Raw genomic sequence first — 7,772 nt, 5'->3', positions numbered from 1 at the left:
ATATAGCCAAAAAAATCACATCTCTGTGATCTATGCCAGGCTCCAGTATCTCAATATTTCTGGTCAGATGAAGCACATCTGGAACTTGTCAAAGCAAGTTAACTTGACAAGATCGTTCCTTGTAGCAAGACCCCTGGCCAATGCGTTCTTTCCGCCACATTTCCACTGCAGTTTACCCATGGAGAGTCACCATGAATATTAAAAATGAAGGATAAGTTCCCTTAAACTTTACATTTTGCTTGAACAAAGTGAGCACTTTATTGTAAAACTGGTCTAAAAACCAGCATACCAAATTTTCCTGTCTTTTTCCTTTTTTTTTAGCAAACCTTGAGTAGGCAATTAGAGAAATGAATGTGTTTGTGGGATATGCGCACTTCCTTCTTATATGCCATTTTGTGGTTATCATTTTACATTTGCTCTTTTCAATATGAGGTTAGGAAGTCCTATGAAAGAAGTTAATAAAAGGACTAAACATGCTACTTAAGGCACCTGAAAAGCGTTGGTATTCTGTTAGAACCCAGAATCCAGACTGCACTGAACAGCTTAGTCCCAAAACTTATGCAATAATAACTCTTCCAATATTCTGGATGTTAACTTATGGGAAAATAACAATTGCTAAAGCCAAGACACATAAGATGGTATCTTTGTTTGGGTTCTCCTTAAGGCCAGTAACATTTATTAAACAATGTGACCCCGGGGAGCAGGCATACAAGGGGCAGGAGGAGGAGCCAAGACAAAGATGTGTTAAGGAGTTGGCCACCCCTGTGGGTGATTGGTGCATGATCCTGTACAATCTTCTGAGGAGGCTTTTGAAATATGTTGTAGAACTTTCCATCTTGGTTTAAAAGAAGAAGCAACTATTTATCCATTGCTAAATTCTGTTTCTCATTGGTCAGTTCCCTCTACCCTTCCAGATGGCACATGCCAGAGTACTAAGTAGGTTCCAATAGGTCTTCCAAACAGGAGTGTCAGAGGTTCACCAGAGTAGACACCTAGAGGGACACTTCACAGGTTGAAGCAAGGGTACTATCAAATTGCTTCTGCACAAAATTAGCTGAGGTCTCCTTAGAACAAGTTGCAGCAGCAGTGGCTGAAGTAAGAGTTATGGCTGATAGGATTTGAAGTGGTGCACTGTCAAGAACTGTGAAGGGTCCACATTTTATCCTTCTTGCAAGCTAACAAGGTAGGCTGTCACAGTTTCATAGATGCTGGTAGAAGACATGAGACTGCTGGGTCAGACAAAGTACTTCATTATTTACCACACAGCAGGTAGCAAGAAATTCATGTTCATGTTAGTTCCCCTTTACTCCAAGTCCCACTGGGACAGTGAAGAAGTGGGTCCAAGTGGATGTGGCACACACAGTGTGAGGAACAGTTGAGGAACTTTGAGCCTAAGAATCCTCAATTTTTTAGAAATACCTTATGATTCAGCTATCCCACTACTGGGTATCTATCAAACGAACCTGAAATCAACAATCCAAAGAGGCTTATGCACCCCTATGTTCCTTGCAGCATTATTCACTATAGCCAAGAAGTGGAAACAACCCAAGTGTCCCTTGACTGATGATTGGATAAAGAAGATGTGGTATACATATACAATGGAATACTACTCAGCCATAAAAAAGACAAAATCGTCCCATTTGCAACAACATGGATGGACCTGGAGGGTATTATGTTAAGCAAAATAAGCCATAGAGAGAAAGACAAACACCGCATGATTTCACTCATAAGTGGAAGATAATATTCCACTGTCCAAAACACATGGACAGAGAGAACTGTTTGGTGGTTACCAGGGGCAAGGGGATTGGGAGGTGGGCACAAGGGGGGAAGGGATGCATGTATACAGTGACTGACAAACAATAATGTACAACTAAAATTTCACAAAGTTATAAACTATTATGACATCAATTAAAAAAAAAAAACAAAGGGGCAAAGATATTGATTAGTCCAAGATCTCAAATCTATCAATAAAGTCATCAACCCCCCCCCCCCGCAAAATCCTCAATTTTTAAATATGAAATCCACAAGCAAACCTGATTGAACTTTTCACTAGTGAGAGACACAAACTTTATTTTACTGGTTGGCAAATAAATCTGCCCTCTTCCTCAGAAAGAAATGTTACCTCAGTCTTCCAAAGCTGTTTGCTATACAGACATCCTTAAAGGAATAGTCTAGAACAAAAGTTATCAGTGGCTCCACTCACAAGGTGTGCAGAAAATTGAGAGCTCAATAGAAAATTATCTCCCAACACTCACAAGAGGTATTCAATAGAAACAGTGTCTAACAGGTTTAAGCAATAGAAATGTTGAGAGTCTTTTGAGACTGCTTACCTTGCTTAATGAGATAACCTCTGCAGAGCCTCTTGTTCCTGGGTCTGGAAAATTCACACAAATATCTAAGCTAAACTATGAAAAAACTTAGAATTTCTATTGGTCTGCCTCAACTCTCACCCATTCCCGCACATTACTGCCGTGACTAATAACTACATGTCCTTATGTTCTATCGCCATCTTGTCCTATGCATACTGCATAAAGCTGAGCTTATGGAGATTATATTTCACACCAAGGTGGGGGAAATCTTCAGTGTTTGAGTAGCAGTAAAAAAGTAGAAAGTATGTAAAATTTAGCAACATTGCTTTATTCATGGTTAAAAGTGTTTGAGCAATCTACAGTATTCTGTACAACCTGTAAGCTATAACTAATTTTCCCTTTGGAGTAACTTGGACAGGAATGATATTTTATTCATTTTTATATCACTGTCACCTAGCACAATACCAGGCACAAGATACATACTCAAAAAATATTTGTTGAATAAATTATTGAATGAATAAATGAAAGACTAAGATCACCTGAAAGAAAAGATAAAAGACCAAAAAGAAACCTGAATACCAATATTGAAGTACAGCACTCCTTGACTTACTTGATAGGGTATTGCTATTTTATTTCTACATAATTGCTATTTTATTTCTACATAAACCTTCCTGTCCATTCAATTATCAAGCAGGCAGAAAATATTTATGAAGACTTATGTGGTGAGACTACTTTGTATGTTTACGGGTGAAAAAAAGATCCCTTGATGTTTTTTTCAATGTCACACTCTCTATAAAGAGAATAATTTACGGCAAATAAGTTATGGCAGGTAGCATGGTGCAGTGGATAGTGTTTGAGCTTTATGATCAGACTAATTTAGGTTTAACCTCAGCTCATCACTCATTAGCTGTGTGACTGTGGGTAAGTTACCTCATCAAAATATAGGCATCATAGTACTACCTGACCAGGTTCTGTTGAGGGCGAACTGAGACAACATGTTGGAAGCTCCCAGAAGAGGGCTAGCATGCAATAAATGTTAGTTCCTGTATTAGTTTCTTGTGGCTGCCATAGCAAATTACCACAGACTGGATGGCTTACAACAGAAATTTATTCTCTCACAGTTCTGAAGGCCAGAAATCAAGGTGTCAGCAGGGCTGCACTCCCTCTGAAGGCTCTAGAGAGAATCCTTCCTTGCCTGGTGCAGCTTCTGGGGGCTCCAGGCATTCCCTGATTTGTGGGAGCATAGCTCCAATCTCTGCCTCTACCTTCACATGGCCTTCTTGTTTTCTCTCTCTGTCTCTCTTTGTGTGTCTCTTATAAGGACACCTGTCATTGGGTTTAGGGCCCACCCAGATAAACCAGAATGATCTCATCTTTAGATCCTTAGCTTAATTACGTCTCCAAAGAGACATTTTGTCAAATAAGGTCACATTCACAGGTTCCAGGGGTTTGGAGTTGGACATATCTTTTTGGGGGCACCATTCAACCTACTATAGTTACCTTCCCATTTCTCCCTCCCCCCACATAAATATGAGTATGATAAAAAGGATATTAGTAAATTATACCTGATAAGCGAAAGCTGAAATCTCAACAAAAAGAAAAAAAAAGGAGAGAATGAACAAAGCAGTCAAGTAATTAAAAACAACTTCTTATGCTTGATGGAAAGAGGTTTTACATAGACGGGGCATTGATGGGGGAAGCAGATAGCATGAAAAGGAAGAAAGAAAACTAGCTATGCCTATGGTGAGCCAGGCATTGTGTTTTTCACATAAATTTTTTTAGTGTAATATTCCAATAATCCTGTTAGGCAGGGAGTAAAGCAGGTTTTTCTTTTTTTCAAACCAAGTGTGATGGTTAATTTTATGTGTCAACTTGACTGGGTTAAAGGATGGTCAGAGAGCTGGTAAAACAGTTTTTCTGGGTGTATCTGTGAAAGTGTTTTCAGAAGAGATGAACGTTTGACTCAGTAGACTGAGTAAAGATCACGCTCACCAATTCAGGGGGGCATGATTCAATCCATTGAACAAAATGCGAGTAGAACAAAACGGTGGAGGAAGGGTGAATTTGCGCTCTCTGCTTGAGCTAGACATCCGTCTTCTCCTGCCCTTGGACATCGGTGCTCCTGGTTCTTGTGCTTTCTGACTCAGACCAGGACTTCTACCACCAGCCCCCAATTCTCGGGACTTCAGACTTAGACTGAATTACACCATCTGCTTTCCTCGCTCTCCAGCTTGCAGACAGCAGATTGTGGGACTTCTTGGCCTCCATAAGTGTGTGAGCCAATTCCTGTAATAAATCTCTCTCTCTCTTTATATGTATATGTATACATATCTCTCCTATTGGTTCTCTTTCTCTGGAGAACTCTGACTAATACACATAGATTTACAAAATTTCAGTTCAGAGATGTTATGCGTTTTGCCCAAAGTCATATAGCTGTCAAGTATAGTGCTAGAACTTAAAAAAGTCTGTACCTCAGCTGGCACAGAGTTTAATTAATTATAATCTTTGGTTTACGGACACACTATTATCACTGGGCCATGCATAATCTATTATCTATTTGTTTATTTTCAATAGTATAATGAAAACCTACAAACCTATAGCCCAGCTCAAGAACTAGAGCATTAACAGTCTACCTCTGCCCATGTGTTCTTCCCCTTTTTCCATCACCCCAAATTCTAGAGGTTTGCTCTTTTCACAGCGTCTGACGTGTTGAAGGAAGTGGAAAAAGCCTTGGCTTGGAATTAGAAAACCCCTGTTCACATCTCAAGTCAACCACACAGGAGCAGTGACTTTATGCCAGTGCTTGTCTGTGTCTGCCGCTTTCTACCTGAATCAAGTATTAAAGGCAAATCGTCTGCAGGCTCAGCCCTTCCAGACAACTGAGAGCCCATCTTGGCAATATACTAGGAAATATCTCTTTTGGTTCCATATCAGTCTAGGTGAACTGTTGTGATTTAACATAAATTCTTAAAATATTTTCCTTATTTTATTCAAAGATAAGTAATTATATTATCTTAGTGGCAGAAATAATACTTTATATCCATATAGCATCTTCTCTTTGCAAACACTTTTGAATGTTAAAATATTGGTGAGAGTACTATGTCAAGAAATGACCGGCCCATAGGAACAAAATAATTAATCTTAAAGAGTGAAACGCAGAAAACAAAGTAACTCTGTTATGCCCACAGATCAGTTTTCTGGAAATCATTTATGTAAATTAAATCCATTGAATATAGCCTTGAAATGAAGAGTAAAAAGAGATAGAAATACCCCTCATTCTTTCTTTCCCCTGGGTACAAGATTTTACATAGAAAAACTCAACATAGAAGGTTTTTGTTTTCTTTGAGAAAGAATGTTTTAGTTCAAGCTATACATATTAGTGATTAAATTTTAAATTTCATTTAATGCTAAGATTTTCATTACATTATGTGCTATAGCTAGGATGACCATATACTTTATCCAAAATTGCTTAAACTGGGATAATTTTGAGAGTGAAAGGGGGAATTATTAATAATCATGATGTGACAACAGGCATAAACTGGCATTGTTCCTGGAAAACTGGAACATATGATCACTCTGGTTGTAGCTTATTTAAACCATCACTTCAATATTCTCATACATATAAAGTAGATAGGTAATTTTAACATGTTTCATTGGTCTCCAAAAACACTTTAAAACTACACAGTACTTTACTTCGTTTCAGTTTTAAAAATCTTCAGTCGGGCTGGCCTGGTGGCGCAGCAGTTAAGTGCACGCACTCCACTTCTGCGGCCTGGGGTTCGCAAGTTCGGATCCCAGGCACATACTGACGCACCGCTTGTCAAGCCATGCTGTGGTGGCGTCCACATATATAGTGGAGGAAAATGGGCCCGGATGTTAGCCCAGCACCAATCTTCCTCAGCAAAAAAGAAGAGGATTGGCAATAGATGTTAGCTCAGGACTAATCTTCCTCACCGATAGTTAGATAGATAGATAGATAGATAGATAGATAGATAGATACACAGCACCAATATTTGAGACAAAATTCTGTTCGTTTCATTAAGTTTCATTAACTAAAGCTGTTAACATACAGCTTTGTGGCTGCTCAAGATAAGACCATAATTGTTTTTCTTCACTAAAGCACTTGGAATGGACAGAGATGGGCAAATAAATATGTTATCTGGAATGCATTTTTATTAAATTAATGATCATATAAAATATAATACATTTTAGAATACAATTCAGGATATAGTATATGATATTTAATGTTTTATGGAAATAATTCCTATGGAATAAGAGTATGTACAAGGAATGAGTTTCTTAAACTACAAGACAAGATGTAGTATAGTCTAATCCTGTGCTGTCCAGTGAAGTAGCCAATACCCACAAACGGCTATGGAGTACTCAAAATGTGTTTAGTTTGAATCGAAGTTGTGCTGTAAGAATTAAATATACATTTATTTCAAAGACTTAGTACAAAAAAAGGAATGTGAAAAATCTCAATTTTTTATATTGAATACATGTTGAAATGATAATATTTTTGATATATTGGATTAAAATGTGTTAAAATAAATTTCACTTCTTTACTTTTTTTTTTTATTTTTTTTTTTGTGTGTGAGGAGGACTAGCCCTGAGCTAATATCCGATGCCAATCCTCCCCCTTTTTTCTTGAGGAAGAGTGGCCCTGAGCTAACATCCATGCCCATCTTCCTCTACTTTATATGGGACGCTGCCACAGCATGGCTTACCAAGTGGTGCGTTGGTGTGTGCCCGGGATCCGAACCTGCAAACCCGGGGCTGCCGAAGCGGAGTGCGCGCACCCAACCACTTGCACCACCGGGACAGCCCCCACTTCTTTACTTTTTTAATGTGGCTGATAGAACATTTAAAATTACATATGTATTTCGTATTATATCTCTATTGGATTGTGCTGGTCTAACCTGTTTCAAAAGATGGAAATGAAGATGGAATATAAAACAATAATGGGCACAGATGATCACATAGGACAAAAGAACCATTCCCTAGTGATCTTAATGTAACCTGCGTTTGGCTGATTCTTGTCCCACCTACCGATGTAGGTTCCTAGCTCCTGGAAACCCCTAGCCCATCCCATCCTGGTATTTCTGGGTGTTATCAGGGGTCCGCACGAAATTTTAGTTACCATGTGGCTTTTTTTCTCCTGCTCCAGCCCCCTTTCTGTAGGCATCATCTTGCCTGGCACCATAGCTGCTGCTTCTGTTTGTGAACCATTGCATCTACCTAAAACTGCCACCTCCGTGATTTCAGAGGGACCCTCAAGGTGCCAAAATAGCACCCCACTGCAAATGGAGGAGAATGCTGCTCTGCCTCTTTTGTGTTTTACTGTTAGAGAGAGAGAGAGAGAGCAGTAGTATACTGCCCGTGCTCCAACATCTTTTAGAAAGTTTTAAGTGCAACAGCTCACTACAATGTTAAAGTCCCTGTTCTCCACCACATTTAGACATG

The sequence above is a fragment of the Diceros bicornis genome, chromosome 4, assembly GCF_020826845.1.
Source record: "Diceros bicornis minor isolate mBicDic1 chromosome 4, mDicBic1.mat.cur, whole genome shotgun sequence".
Classification (NCBI taxonomy): Eukaryota; Metazoa; Chordata; class Mammalia; order Perissodactyla; family Rhinocerotidae; genus Diceros; species Diceros bicornis.
The sequence above is the reverse complement of the archived record's forward strand: the minus strand, read 5'-3'. Positions refer to the sequence as shown.